The 15,326-nt window shown below is 48.1% G+C and overlaps 1 protein-coding gene across 3 annotated transcripts in view; it reads right to left on the bottom strand.

Moving 5' to 3' along the window:
- The window catches only part of ZNF664 (zinc finger protein 664), a 184,556-nt gene that overhangs the window by 25,305 nt on the left and 143,925 nt on the right, over nucleotides 1–15,326 (bottom strand). Inside the window, exon 6 of one of the 3 annotated variants that reach the window (XR_009550409.1) lies at nucleotides 10,913–10,927. The exons of the other annotated variants lie outside the window; for them this stretch is intronic. The gene's annotated coding sequence lies outside the window, so the exon portion shown is untranslated. Of the gene's footprint in view, nucleotides 1–10,912; nucleotides 10,928–15,326 lie in introns of those variants that run through there. 3 annotated transcript variants of the gene reach the window in all.

Raw genomic sequence — 15,326 nt, 5'->3', positions numbered from 1 at the left:
GTAATGGTGGTGATTGATAGTGATGGTGGTGGTGGTAATGGTGGTGATTGATAGTGATGGTGATGGTGGTAATGGTGGTGATTGATAGTGATAGTGGTGGTGGTAATGGTGGTGATTGATAGTGATAGTGGTGGTGGTAATGGTGGTGATTGATAGTGATGGTGGTGGTGGTAATGGTGGTGATTGATAGTGATGGTGGTGGTGGTGATTGATAGTGATGGTGATGGTGGTAATGGTGGTGATTGATAGTGATGGTGGTGGTGGTAATGGTGGTGATTGATAGTGATGGTGATGGTGGTAATGGTGGTGATTGATAGTGATGGTGATGGTGGTAATGGTAGTGGTTGATAGTGATGGTGGTGGTGGTAATGGTGGTGATTGATAGTGATGGTGATGGTGGTAATGGTGGTTCTTCTAGCGTTTGCCCTTCTTCCGTAGCCAGTCAACAGCGTCAGGTTGAGCCTGATGTAAAGTTTCGAGACCTCCTTTGAATCTGGAAAGGTGGCAGTCGTTGACTATGTGGGTCATAGTCTGTCTGTAGCCGCAGGGGCAGTTTGGGTCGTCTCTGGCTCCCCAGCGATGGAACATAGCGGTGCACCGGCCGTGGCCTGTTCGATACCGATTGAGGAGGGCCCAATCATAACGTGCTAGGTCAAAGCCAGGTTGACGCTTGCAGGGGTCTGTGATGAGGTGTTTGTTCTTTACCTCAGCTGACTGCCAACTCTGTTTCCAAGAGACTGGAACAGAGAAGTTCAGTGTAGGCGTAAGGGACCAGATTGGGTGACGAGACGTCAAGCGTTGGACAGGGTGGGCGAAGATATCCGCATATATTGGGAGGTCCGGTTGAGCGTAGACGTGGGAAATGAACTTAGATGATGCCGCATCCCGACGAATATCTGGCGGGGCGATGTTGCTAAGAACTGGCAGCCATGGAACCGGGGTGGAACGGATGGTTCCAGAAATTATCCTCATGGAGGAATATAATTTGGAATCGACCAAGTGGACATGGGGGCTACGGAACCATACTGGGGCACAGTATTCTGCAGTGGAATAGCATAATGCCAGAGATGATGATCATAGTGTGGAAGCGCTCACACCCCATGAGGAGCTGGCCAGTCTTGCAATGATGTTATTCCTCGCGCCCACCTTTGCTGCAGTTTTTATGAGATGTTCGTGAAATGACACGGTGCGATCGAGAGTAACGCCAAGATAGACTGGCTGGGCTTCATGCCGGATTCTCGTATCGCCAAGCTGCACATTAAGCTTACGCGAGGCTGAGGCATGGTGTAGATGGAAAACAGATGATACCGTTTTTGCAGTGCTAGGGATTAGTCGCCATTTTTTACAGTAATCAGATATCAGAGACATGTCTTTCGTGAGTGTTTCCTCGAGGATGTCGAACTTGGATGCCTGAGTTACACAGCAGATTTAATATGGATTCGATTTAATATGCTATAATCTCCATCCTAAACATGGCCGAGCCATCTACACCAAATCGTGTCTTGCGGACGTTTACCATACGGCCTCTTCGACCTTCTACGACTCCATTACTATTGGAACTATTCAGCTTGTCAACGTATATAAGCCTCCCAGTGCCTCATGGGATAATGAGGTCCTGCCTAGCCCAAATCACCCAGCTGTTTACGTTGGAGACTTTAATAGTCATCACCAAGACTGGGGATATTCCTCCACTCGTGCTGACGGCTCTATCTTAGCCGACTGGGCTTCAGCGAATGACCTCTCCCTATTATACGATCCCAAACAGCCAGGCTCTTTTCACAGTGCTAGATGGAATAAAGACTCGTCACCCGACCTGTGCTGGATTAGCACAGTCAACGGCCAAGCCTTTCCCGCTACGAGACAAGTTCTCAAGATCTTCCCGCACAGTCATCACTGCCCAGCTACCATCCACATTGGTCTCCAGCTCCCACTGATTCTGTGCTCGGAGAAACTAAGATGGAACTTTCGGAAAGCAAACTGGCGTCTGTTCAGTGATCTTACCAACAAATCTATTCCTGCAATTCCAATTAACTCTATCCCCTCTGAAGATTCCTACAAGCGCTTCCGCCAAGCCATCTTCAAAGCAGCTTCCCAAGCCATTCCTCATGGGAGACGTGCTAACTATACGCCTTGTCTTGATGCTGAATGCGAGCAACTACTAAAGCAGTATGATGAGTCGGGCGACCCAGATGTGGCTGACCATCTCATTGCCTCCCTGGATGCAGCATGCCAAGCCCGCTGGCAACGACTCACGGAAAGTCTGAACTTCACCCACTCAAGTAGGAAGGCCTGGAAGCTTCTTCACAGACGGGGTGCCAGTAGCCAACCCCCTCCCGTCTCCCATCCTCCCGTATCTCCAAACTCAGTGGCCAGTCACCTAACTCAAGTTGGACGTGCTAAGATCGACCCAGTCTGGAAAAGAGAAATTTCCCATGAGTGGTCATCCCACTTCCGGTTATCTTGTCCATCTCCAAAACTCTCTCCCTTTACACTGTCTGAATTGGAAGACGCTTTGAAGAGGGTTAAACCAGGAACAGCTGCTGGCTATGATAACATCACCCCAGAACTCATTCTTAACCTGGGTCCCGCGGAAAAGAAGTGGCTCGCTTCATTCCTGTCCCACATCTTGGAATCTGAGTCTATGCCCAAAGTTTGGCGTCGTGCGAAGATTATAGCGGTTTTGAAACCAAAGAAAGACCCAACACTGGCCACCAGCTATAGACCAATTTCTCTCCTCTCCGTGTGTTACAAACTCCTTGAGAGGCTGCTTCTGTCATGTATTTCTCATCTTACAGAGAAATTCCTATCACCCGCCCAAGCTGGTTTCCGCCCAAGAAGATCTACCTGCGAACAAGCCCTGGCCCTCTCAACTTACATTGAAAATGGATTCCAGAAGAATTTAAAGACGGGTGCTGTCTTTGTTGATCTCACAGCAGCCTATGACACGGTCTGGCACCGTGGTCTCCTAGTCAAGATCTCAAGATGCCTGCCTCCATGGGTGGCCAACACTATATCGTTTCTTCTCCAAAACAGAAGATTCCGGGTGCATCTGGGTGACAAGTCTAGCAGATGGAGACTTGTCTCAAGTGGTCTCCCCCAGGGCTCTGTTCTGGCTCCTACGCTATTTAATATTTACATCAATGACCTCCCAGAAACTTCTTCAAGGAAGTTCATCTACGCCGATGGTGAATCGAGCAGCTTCATCGACTGCTATATGTGTTTCTTGTAGGCAGATAACATCTGCCTGATGCTGTATCGCCAATTGACCAATAAGAACGTGTTTGGCAAAGGACAGCCCCTCAACATTAAGCTGGAGGACTCGAAGAGAAGGACCAACAGCTTGAAAGCTGTCAGGAGCTGCTTGTTGCTGGCTTTGAAAGTGACTGGGATCCATGTGGATTCAGTCAGCTAGGAAGGATTGTCAGTTTCACCAATGAATAGGTACTCATGAGATGCACCACAGGAAGGTCGATCCAATGCATGGTGGTGATTGATATTGATAGTGGTGGTGGTAATGGTGGTGATTGATAGTGATGGTGGTGGTGGTAATGGTGGTGATTGATAGTGATGGTGATGGTGGTGGTGGTAATGGTGGTAATTGATAGTGATGGTGATGGTGGTGGTGGTAATGGTGGTGATTGATAGTGATGGTGATAGTGGTGGTAATGGTGGTGATTGATGGTGATAGTGGTGGTGGTAATGGTGGTGATTGATAGTGATGGTGATGGTGGTGGTGGTAATGGTGGTGATTGATAGTGATGGTGATAGTGGTGGTAATGGTGGTGATTGATGGTGATGGTGGTGGTGGTAATGGTGGTGATTGATAGTGATGGTGATAGTGGTGGTAATGGTGGTGATTGATAGTGATGGTGATGGTGGTGGTGGTAATGGTGGTGATTGATAGTGATGGTGATAGTGGTGGTAATGGTGGTGATTGATGGTGATGGTGATAGTGGTGGTGGTAATGGTGGTGATTGATAGTGATGGTGATAGTGGTGGTGGTAATGGTGGTGATTGATAGTGATGGTGATGGTGGTGGTGGTAATGGTGGTGATTGATAGTGATGGTGGTGGTGGTGATGGTGGTGATTGATGGTGATGGTGATGGTGGTGGTGGTAATGGTGGTGATTGATGGTGATGGTGGTGGTGGTGGTGATGGTGGTGATTGATAGTGATGGTGATAGTGGTGGTGGTAATGGTGGTGATTGATAGTGATGGTGATAGTGGTGGTAATGGTGGTGATTGATAGTGATGGTGATGGTGGTGGTGGTAATGGTGGTGATTGATGGTGATGGTGGTGGTGGTGATGGTGGTGATTGATGGTGATGGTGGTGGTGGTAATGGTGGTGATTGATGGTGATGGTGGTGGTGGTGGTGATAGTGGTAAGACCCTTCCAATGGCACTCTTATTTGTTTCCTTCTCCTCTCCCTCCTTTTCCTCCATCATCACCGGAAGTGTTCTGGGTGGATTTTCAAATTGAAGAAGAGAGAGAAAGGGGAGAAGGATATCACAGTACAGAAGTTTCCTTCAGTGTGGTGGGGGCTGGGCTCGAACCTGGGTCTTGCCATGGCAAAGCAGGTACACTTCGTCTGGAGGGGCCAGGTAGTCCCTGTATTAGTTTTACTGGGTCTGTGGCAATGGCTAAGCACTGCTGCACCAGGAAAGCAGCCCCAGTAAAATAATGTGTCAACGATGGGTGTGGGCTTGTGCCAGCACCCCTGAATTTGCTGGGCCCACCACCCCCACCTCACATCTGCCACGTATTATTTACAAAGTATAGATTCACTCTAAGGGGAGAGAAAAAGTCCATTAGATTAATTTAAAAGAAAATGTCCTATTAGTCTCCTGGATGGGAGCCAGGAAGCCGAGCGAGGTGCACACAGGGCCAAAGATCCTGAGTGACGAACACAGCACAGGGTTCTGGAGTCCGGCCAGGAAGACGGGCTGTGGACAGTTTGAAGCTGGAGGCCCGGTGGGCTCTGCTAAAAAGGGCAGATCAGTAAGTCCTGGGGCGGCATGAAGGACTCTGCTCCAGGAGGAAGTCTTCTTCCTGGTCAGAATTGCTTTTGGATGAAAGAGAACCAGAGGAAAGGGCAATGACTTGTTCACGATGTGACTTAATCTCCTTAAGCCCTTTAATGTTCCACCTGGAGGTGTCCTGCTACTCTCCCCTCCCTGAAGCCAGCCTGGCATCCCCAGCCCCTGCTGCCTGGACTGTGTCCCAGAGCCATCTGTCACTGGTCCTCAGATCCCCAGGGCTCTGAATGTGAGGTGGTAACCAGGCAACAGCCTGGCCCTGGGAGACCCCAGGACCCCAGGGCAGGAGGACCAGGGTCCCTGAAGTGCAGGCAGCAGCAGAAGCCTCTTAAGCTCTAGGCTTCCAGCAGTGATAAACCAGGCTCTGAGGGCCCAGCCCACACCCAGTACCTGCGTGAGAGCCCAGGGTGTGAGTCAGCCGTGATGGGGAGACCAATCTGGGTGTCGTCAGGCTCCTGCCCACTGCACAAATAGGTGGGGTGGTGGGGCCAGGTCTGGAGGCTGGGACCCACTCCTCCAGGACTTGTGGGTGCTGGAGATAGTGGGGCTCACAAGGGGGGCAGGGAAGGCAAGGACAGCTGAGACCACAGGAGCTTTCTGCCACCTGGGATCACCTGGATCCTTACTGTCAACAGCAGCCCAAGAAGTGGCATAGTAGATAAAGCACTGGACCCTTAAGCATGAGGTCCCAGGTTTGATCCCTGGCAGTAAATGTGCCAGAGTGAAGCTCTAGTTCTCTTTCTCTCTTAATTCATTATTTATTTATAACTGGATTGAGACAGAGAAATTGAGAGGGAAGAGGGAGAGAGAAAGAGAGACACCTGCAGCAATGGTTCACCATTTGTGAAGCTTCCTCTCTGCAAGTGGGGAGCAGGGACTTGAACCCACTACGGTTCAAACTACGGTCTTTGTGTACTGTAGTGCACCACTGCACCACTGCCTAGCTTCTCTCTCTCTCTCTCTCTCTCTCTCTCTCTCTCTCTCTCTATATATATATATATATATATATATATATATATTCTTTTTTTAATAACAAGTTTTTATTTATTTGATTATTGGATAGAAACAGAGAGAAAAATTGAGAAGGGAGGGGGAGATAGAGAGGGAAAGAGACAGAGAGACACCTGCAGCACTGCTTCACCACTAGTGAAGCTTTTCCCCTGTAGGTGGGGGCAGGGGCTTGAACCCAGGTCCTTGTGCACTGTAATGCCTACGCTTAACCAGGTCCACCACTGCCTGGCCCCCTTTCTCTCTCTCTCTCTCTCTCTCTCTCTCTCTCATAAGCACAGAAATAAACCTTTAAAAAGAAAGAAGAACTGGCCACCTGTATTTGGCTTTGTGTCTAGACGCCTTTGTTTGTTGTCTTGGTAGATGTGTCTGCTATAATATCTTTGTACTCCCTGACTCTCTAATATCACTTGAAATCACTGTGTGGCACCTCAGCTGTGCTCTTTTCCAGGATGACTCCAGCTCTTCGGGGTCACGTGTGGTCCCATATGGCTTCTGGCATATTTTCCTTCTGTTTCTGTGAAAGTACCCGTGGGATTCTGATGGGGCCGTGTCCAGTCCCTTTCACCGTCATGGCCATCCTCAAGACACTAGCTCTGGGCTGCTGGGGTGGTTCACTCACTTGGTCAGTGTGCTGCTCTGCTGCTTTGTGCATTGCACAACCCAGCTTTGAGCCGAGGTCCCACCGCATTGAAGGAAGCTTCGGTGCTATGCTCTCTTTTCACTCTTTCTCTCTCTACCTCTATCTGAAAAACAAACAAACAAACAAAAAGAATTCTTCCAGTTCATGAACCAAAAAGTTTGTACAGCAAAGAAAACTGTAGATGAAATGAGAAGACAGGAGACCAACCGTGTACCTGTTTGAGTATACACATTACCATGAACAAGAACCCAGGTTCAGCAGGGCTTCAAGTCTCTCTTTGCCTCTCTCTCTCTCTCATCCCAGTTCTAGCTCTGTTTAGTTTACGAGATCAGATGAGATTGAGCACGTTTAGGGTGGTATGGCCATAGACCTCTCTCCCTCTCTGTCTTCTCCTTCCCTCTCAATTTCCCTATCTTTATCCAAAATAAATAAATAAAATAAGTTCCAAACCTGAAAGAGAAAGAAAGAAAGAAAGAAAGAAAGAAAGAAAGAAAGAAAGAAAGAAAGGAAGGAAGAGAGGGAAAGACAACCGTGGAATGGGAGAAAATTCTTCCAAATCACATGTCTGATGGAAAGCTGATCTTCAAAATAGATTAGGAACTTATATGCTGTAATAGCAAAAGACAAACCAGCTGATTAAAATAGGGGCAAAACTGGAAGAGGCATTTGTCCCAAGTCATTTACACACGGACAATAGGTACTTGAGAAGTGATGGGCAGACTCACGTCAAGACCATGACAAGATATCACTTCATATCTGCTCAGGGAAGCTGTTACGGAAAAGTGAAACAAACAAACAAATAATGGCTGTTGGCATAGGTGTGGAGAAAGAACTCCCACCCACGTACTGTTGGGGTGATGCAGATTTGGTAGAATCAGAATGGAAAACATTATGGAAATTAAATTCACTGACTCAAAGAGACACACTCACTGCAGTGTGATTCACAGCTGCCAACGTGACAACAACCCCAGGGTCCCCCCGACACACATGTGCAGAAAGGTGCTGTGTGTGCACACACAGTGGAACATTCTTCAGCCCTGGACCTCAGGGACATCGCCCCCCCCCCCAACTGAGAGAAACCAGACACAGAAAGATAAACACTGAATGTCCCGTTATGTATGGAATAAAAATAAAGAAAATAAAACAAAAAGTTGGACGTATAGTAAATGAGCGGTGGCTTCAAGACCCAGGGTGCCAGTGTGTGTGTTTGTGGGGGGGTGTTCATCAAGGGGCATGAACTTTCAGCTGCTAGCAAGTCCTGGGGCTCCCCCCACGCAGAGGAAGGATTACCTTGAACAAAGACGCATTGTCAGCTTGTAAGCTGCTAGAGAAAGAGAGAATGTACCTCCAGTTTGCCCCCTTCCATCCACACACACACAAAAGGCAACTGTGTGGGTGCCGGCCGGGCTAACCAGCTTGGCTGTGGTCATCAGTTCACAATGTAAGCCTCCAACTAGGATCCCCTCATGAACAGGGGTGAACTGTCAGCCACCCCTAAATAAAACCAGGAAAAAAAGAGATTCTTCAAATTCTTCAGAAGGGCTACACAGGCTGAAAGTATTCTTTGCTGTGAATTTCTCAAAAAGGGGAAATACCTGGGACCGATGGAACAGCTCAGTTTGGGTAGTGCATTGCTTTGTCATGTGCGAGACCCAGGTTTGAGTCTAGCCCCCACCACATTGAAAGATGCACTGGGGCCATGGTGGTGCTTCTCCTCACCCCTCTCCCATTCTCTGTCTCTGTCTTGAAAGAGAGAGAGAGAGAGAGAGAGAGAGAGGAGAGATACAGTGGTTGCCAGCAGCTGGGTGTGGGGTCTGACTGTAAAGGGACAGAAAGTAACTTTTGGGGATAACCAGAAAGTTCTAGATTGTGTTTGTGGTGTTACTTACTTGACATCAACCTGATGTCCAATGAGCAGAAGCCTTGGAATGTTTTTTTTTTTTTTTGCCTCCAGGGTTATCGCTGGGGCTTGGTGCTGACACTGTGAATCCACTGCTCCTGGTGGACATTCTCCACCCCCCCCCCATTTTTTATTGGAAATGACAGAGAAATTGAGAGAGAAAGGGAAAATAGAGAGGGAGAGAGACAGAGAGACACTTGCAGACCTACTTCACCACTTGTGAAGCATCCCCCCTGCATATAGCAGAGGCCTGGAGTCCCCTATGAATGGCCCTCACACACTCGCTGTGGTGCATCCACTGTCACCAGTGTGTGTGTGTTGGGGATGGGGGGGACCAGAGGGCACCAGTGCCCCCACCGGAGCAGGGACAGACGCCTGGCTCTCCAGCCCCTGCAGGGAAACTCAATCTAGGAGTCACACTAGGAACCATGTGCCATGTGTCTGCTAGCTGTGTCAGCTTTGGGGGCAGGAAACGCCTCCCAGTCACACCCCAGGGTCAGCGACAGGCCTGAGCAGAGCTCCAGGAGTTGCCAAACTGCTTGCAGTCTCTCTTGTGAAAATGTCTTAGTCCTCAGCTTTGAGGACTGCCACCACTGAGCTAACATCCTCAGGCCACATCTGCTCTGCTAAACAATTGCCGGGAGAGATCGGTCACATGTGTCCTGTTTTTGTCGATGAACCTTCACAGACCCCCTCTTCCCCCATGGGTGGCTCTAGAGAATCCAGCTTCGATTGTTGGAGTATGGGAATTTGGGAAAAATGGATGTGCACATTTAATTAATTAATTAATTAATTAATATATATTTTGTGCCACCAGGGTTATCTCTGGGACATGGTGCCTGCACAATCACCCACTGCTACTGGCAGCCATTTTTAATTCAGGGTGAGAGGGGTTGAGGAGCTAGTACAACCATTTTGCAAAAACACTCTCATGGGGAATTGGGCTGTAGCACAGCGGGTTAAGTGCACACGGTGCAAAGTGCAAGGACCGGCAGAAGGATCCCAGTTCGAGGCCCCAGCTCTCCACTTGCAGGGGATTCGTTTCACAAGTGGTGAAGCAGGTCTGCAGGTGTCTGTCTTTCTTTCCCATCTCTCTCCATTTCTCTCTGTCCTATCCAACAATGACAACATCAACAATAATAATAACTACAACAATAAAAAACAAGGGCAACAAAAGGGAAATAAATAAATATTTTAAAAAGGGAGTGAAGACTTGGACCTGGCTTTTCAAACATGGTAATATGGAGGGGGCTGTGTCACTTGTCCCAGGCAGGTTCTTTTATGGTTCATAAACTCCCTCCATGGCATTGACAGTCAGCGTTTTATCCTTCAAAGGATCTCTTTCCACTGCTCTGCAAGCTCCACATTCTGACGACCATGAAGCAGGCATGAGCTATCTTGGCGGCTATGTCTCTTAGGTGGACCTGGGGACTCTGGGCTGGCAGACACTCTGGCCTTGCTTAGCTGGCTTGGGGGTCCTCTGGGGTTTGGGACAATGATGCCTAAAGGGCTTTTTTTTCTTCAAATTCAGTGGTGGTCTGGCTAAGGATCCAACAGCTTAAATTTTGGGGGTCAAGTGTATGGACTCAGAAACTCTCGTGTTACTTCTTTGTGCTTCAGTTTCCACATCTGCCAGATAGGACCACTGCATGGACCAAAGGAAGCAATTTAGGGGATGGGTGGTGTTACACCCAGTAGTGTTCACTTATTTTTTTTTTTTCCTTTTTTTTTTTTTTTGTTTTTTATTCCCTTTTGCTGCCCTGGTTGTTTTATTGTTGTAGTTATTATTGATGTTATTTGTTATCGTTGTTGGATAGGACAGAGACAAATGGAGAGAGGAGGGGAAGACAGAGAGGAGGAGAGAAAGACAGACACCTGCAGACCTGCTTCACCGCCTGTGAAGCGACTCCCCTGCAGGTGGGGAGCCCGGGGCTGGAAAGTGTTCACTTATTACAGTGCACATGGTCCTGGGTTCAAGCCCCTGGTCCCCACCTGCAGTGGGAAAACTTCATGAATGGTGAAGCCATGCTACAGGTCCCTCCCTCTCCCTCTCCCTCTCCCTCTCCCTCTCCCTCTCCCTCTCCCTCTCCCTCTCCCTCTCCCCTCTCCTTTCCGTCTCCCTCTCTCCCTCTCTGTCTTCCTCTCCCCCCCCTCTCCCCCCTCTCTCCCCCCCTCTCTCTCCTCCAGCCTCAGGAGGCAACCCTCTAAGCTCCCCCCCAACCCAATCCTGGCTCTGCAGGCACAAATGATAGTTGTTTAGCTGGGCCAGCCTGTTCCAGCACCTTCTCTGACGGGTCCAAATAAACACAATACCTCTCAATTACTTTCTGTCTATATCCTAAAGAAATAAAATACAATAATATAAAAAAAAGTTTTTAAAAAGGAAGTGATTTCTATAAAGGGCTCAGAGTGACATCTGGCTCTTAGTAAGAGCTCTGTGAAAGGCAGTTGCTATTATGTTTTTATTTATTTATTGATCTATTTATATGTTTTTATCTCCAGGTCTTCATCACTCTAGGCTGACTTCCTTGGATTGAAAGAGAGACAGAGGGGACCAGGCAGTGGCACACCTGGTTAAGTGCATATGTTACCATGTATAAGGACCCAGGTCCAAGCCCCCAGTCCCCACCTGTAGGAGAGATGTTTCCTGAGCAGTGAAGCAGGTCTGCAATTGTCTCTCTTACTCTCTCTTTCTAAATCCCCCATTCCTTTCTCAATTGCTCTCTGTCCTATCAAATAAAAAAATAGAAAGGGTAAAAAAAAAAAAAAGGAAAATAAAAAAATGACTACTGGGAGGTTTGGATTCATTTGCAGGCAATGAGCCCCAATGATAACCCTGGTGGAAAATAAATAAATAAATAGACAGAGTGAGTCGGGCGGTAGCACAGTGAGTTAAGCACAGGTGGCACAAAGCGCAAGGACCGGCACAAGGATCCCGGTTCAAGCACCCGGCTCCCCACCTGCAGGGGAGTCACTGCGCAGGTGGTGAAGAAGGTCTGCAGGTATCTGTCTTTCTCTCTGTCGTCCCCTTCTCTCTCCATTTCTCTCTGTCCTGTCCAACGACGACGGCATCAATAACCATAACAACAATAAAACAACAAGGGCACGAAAAAGGAATAAAAAATATTTTTAAAATAAATAAATGAATAGACAGAGACATAGCTAGAGATAGAGACAGAGGCAGATGGGGCAAGACATCACAGCGCCAATACTCCTGTTGTGTGGAGGCCAGGCTCACCCTGGGTGGTGTCCAGGGCACAGCAGGCACTCTCCCAGGTGAGCCGTCCTGCCGGCCCAGCTACTGTTTTTACCAGACAAATGATGGGAAAGCAGAGCCCCTCCCCATATGCTGGAGACCAAGGACACTAACTATCAGTGCCGAGCCCTGGGAAGCCACCAGAGGGATACCCTCCACAGTTACCTCACTGGACGAGCTGGCGGGGCACTTCTCCTTATGCCAACGGAAGTGCGAATGAGGAGATACAGATTGATCAGGCCACTGGTTCATCAGTAAATACTAATGAACTTCTGCCCCATGTCAGGCATTGCACAAGGTCCTGGGGACTCAGGAGAGAACAGAGCACTGTCCCTGGTGTTGGCATTTCCGACCCAGTGGACAAGAGAGACGGAGAACCAACCAACCAACAGATAAATGTGGTGACAGCAGACAATGGTGGCTGGTGTCAGGCAGGGGAGGACACGGGAAGGAAGCAAGTAGGAAGGGTAATGACTAAAACGAGGGAGGTGAAAGAAAGGTCCGTTAGGGAGTCGGGCGGTAGCGCAGCGGGTTAAGCGCACGTGGCGCAAAGCACAAGGACCAAGGATTCTAGTTCGAGTCCCCGGCTCCCCACCTGAAGAGGAGTCGCTTCACAGGCGGTGAAGCAGGTCTGCGGGTGTCTGTCTTTCTTCCCCCCCCCACCTTCCTCTCCTCTCTCCATTTCTCTCTGTCCTATCCAACAACAATGACATCAATAATAACAACGATAATAACTACAACAATAAAAAACAAAGGCAGCAAAAGGGAAAATAAATAAATATACTTAAAATTTTTTTTAAAAAGGTTCTTTTAAAAAGAAAAGGAAGGTCCTTTTAACAGGAGACACCTAAGCAGAAAAATCAAGTTAGAGAGCAAAAAACATGGCTGTGCATGTGCGGCAGGGGCCTTCTGGGCAGATGGCACAGCAGGAGCGAAGGCCCTGAGGTAGGGCTGTGAATTAGTCATCTGCTTAAGGGAAGAGCCTGGCAGGCTTCAGTTCAGTCGACCTTCTTCACTCACTCTCAGCCAGATGGAGCTGACCATCTGGAGCTGACACCAGGCTTTCCAGGCCTGCAAGGGCTGCCAGGATGAGTCACAGCTGCCACATCACTGGGAAGTCAAGAGGGGAGACCCAGGAGCACAGAGAAAGGCAACGTTGTCATGGAAATGGAGCCCGATGAGTGAGGAGGGTGAAGGGGTTATTTCAGTCTTGCTGAGTGGGTTTGGTCAGATCATTTCACCTCCTGGACCCCCCCCCCTTCTTAAACTTAAAATGGGGAGGGGCTGGAGAAGAGGCCTTCCACTCTGAAGACTCATTTGGGGCTGGGCAGAAGTATACCTAGTTAGTTGAGTACACACATTACCATGTGCAAGGACCTGGGTTCAAGCCCCCAGTCTCCACCTACAGGGGTGGGGAAGCTTCACAAGCAGTGAAGCAGGGCTGCAGGTGTGTCTCTTTCTCCTTTTCCTCTCAACTCCTGTCTGGTTCTATCAAATAAATAAATAAATAAGTTAAATATGCATATCAAAAAGCCATTTTCCATAAGACTTAATTAAAAAAAAATTTTATTTATAAAATGGAAATATCGACAAGACCATAGGATAAGAGGGGTACAACTCCACACAATTCCCACCACCAGAACTTCAGATCCAATCCCCTCCCCTGATAGCTTTCCTATTCTTTATCCCTCTGGGAATATGGACCCAGGGTCATTATGGGGTGCAGAAGGTGGAAGGTCTGGCTTCTGTAATTGCTTCCCTGATGAACGTGGGCTTTGCCAGGTTGATCCATATTCCCAGTCTGTCTCACTTGTGGGGTAAGGATCTGGGGAGGTGAGGCTCCAGGACACATTGGTGGGGTCGTCTGTGCAGCGAAGTTAGGTTGGCATCATGATAGTGTCTGGAACCTGGTGGCTGAGTAATGAAGCTGAAGGGTTGACATTCCATGCCTGACATCTCTGGATGCAGTCCAAAGTGAAACATGCTGAGGTGGTACTGATTGTATTAAGACTTGAGTTTAAGATGACACTTTAGAGGATCGTAACATGGCAGAGGGTCTATATCTTCTCCAGAGCTTTTGTTCCTATTTTTTACCAAGACCCAGAGAGAATAGTGAATCTGCATTTATGACCCAGCCTGATGGCGTGGAGCCAACATAGAGGTTGGGGGCACAGAATTGTGGTGGTGTGTGTGGTGTGGAACTCACCCTGTAATCTTACAATTGTGTAACCCACTATTAACCAAAAACAAAGACATAAAAATATAATGAGTCCTGCCAGTGGTGTGCTTGTGAGGGAAGCCCTTCTGCAATGGGGTGTCTTCCCTACCTTCTTGGGAATTAGGGCTTTTTTTCCCTGTCATGGAAGCCTCTGGCTGTGCAGTGTACAACATCTACAACTGTACACGGTAGCCGTGCTCAAGGAGCATACTCCTGGCATTCTCTGGCTGCCAAACAGCCACTACATGTTTATTCATTCATTCATTCATTCATTCACTCATTCATTCATTCCAAACATTATTTTTAGGCATGTTCTCAACTGCTGGCTTAGTTGAAGGCACTAGAGGCTTCAGGAGTAAGTAAGAAACATGGTCTTTGTCCTCAGGAAGAGGGAAGGTAGAAAGAGAGCGAGTAAGCAGGGTCATTTCAGACTGACAACTGCTGCTCCAGACAAAACAAAGCAGTACAGTAATATGATAGCGCGAGACCTGAAGGCAAGAGGCACAGAGTTTCTAGCTGAAACGTGCCTTGGAAGGAGGGAACGTCTGGGCATTAAAGAACAAGTAGGAGTCTAGCAGGGGAAGAATGGAGGGAAGAGTGCATCACAAAGAGAAAAACCACTGCAAAGGTCCTGAGGTAGGACTGTCCCCAGTCAGAGGACCTTGTAGGGTTGATTTCAACTGTGATGTCAAGAATGGGTGGGGGGCACTAAGTGCTCATTGTAGACTTCCTGTTGCTTTGTTACTTGAGAAGCCAGCGTGAGTGTCTTTGCAACTAAAATAGTTGGTAAAGGAGTTTGCTGGAATATAGATGCTATTCTTCCTTGCCTCAAAAAGGGTTCAAGTTTAAGATGGGGGAGATAGCATGCTGGTTGTGCAGAGAGACTCTTATGCCTGAGGTGCCAAAGGTTTCAGGTTCTATCTCCAGCACCACCATAAGCCAGAGCTGAGCAATGCTGTGGAAAAAAAAAATAACAAATTCCATCTTCAGGTCACATAAGGCCACAGAGAGTCATGTCAGATCATCTCCTGGAAGAATGGTCCTCACAGGGTTGGCTTTCACTCAAAATTATTTCAAGAATTTGCATTTGCTATATAATTGTCGAGAGTACTGTAAACCAATATCCTTCCTCTCAAGTTCAGTGTGAGAAATTTATTTTAGAACTTGGTATCAAAAATAAATGAAAGAATCTCTGCTTCCTTCTTTCTACAGTGGGAGAGATGAGACACCCATCCTGTGTTTCCCTTGTCAACCTGGCTCCCA

The sequence above is a fragment of the Erinaceus europaeus genome, chromosome 6 (genome assembly GCF_950295315.1).
Source record: "Erinaceus europaeus chromosome 6, mEriEur2.1, whole genome shotgun sequence".
Classification (NCBI taxonomy): domain Eukaryota; kingdom Metazoa; phylum Chordata; class Mammalia; order Eulipotyphla; family Erinaceidae; genus Erinaceus; species Erinaceus europaeus.
The sequence above is the reverse complement of the archived record's forward strand: the minus strand, read 5'-3'. Positions and strand labels throughout refer to the sequence as shown.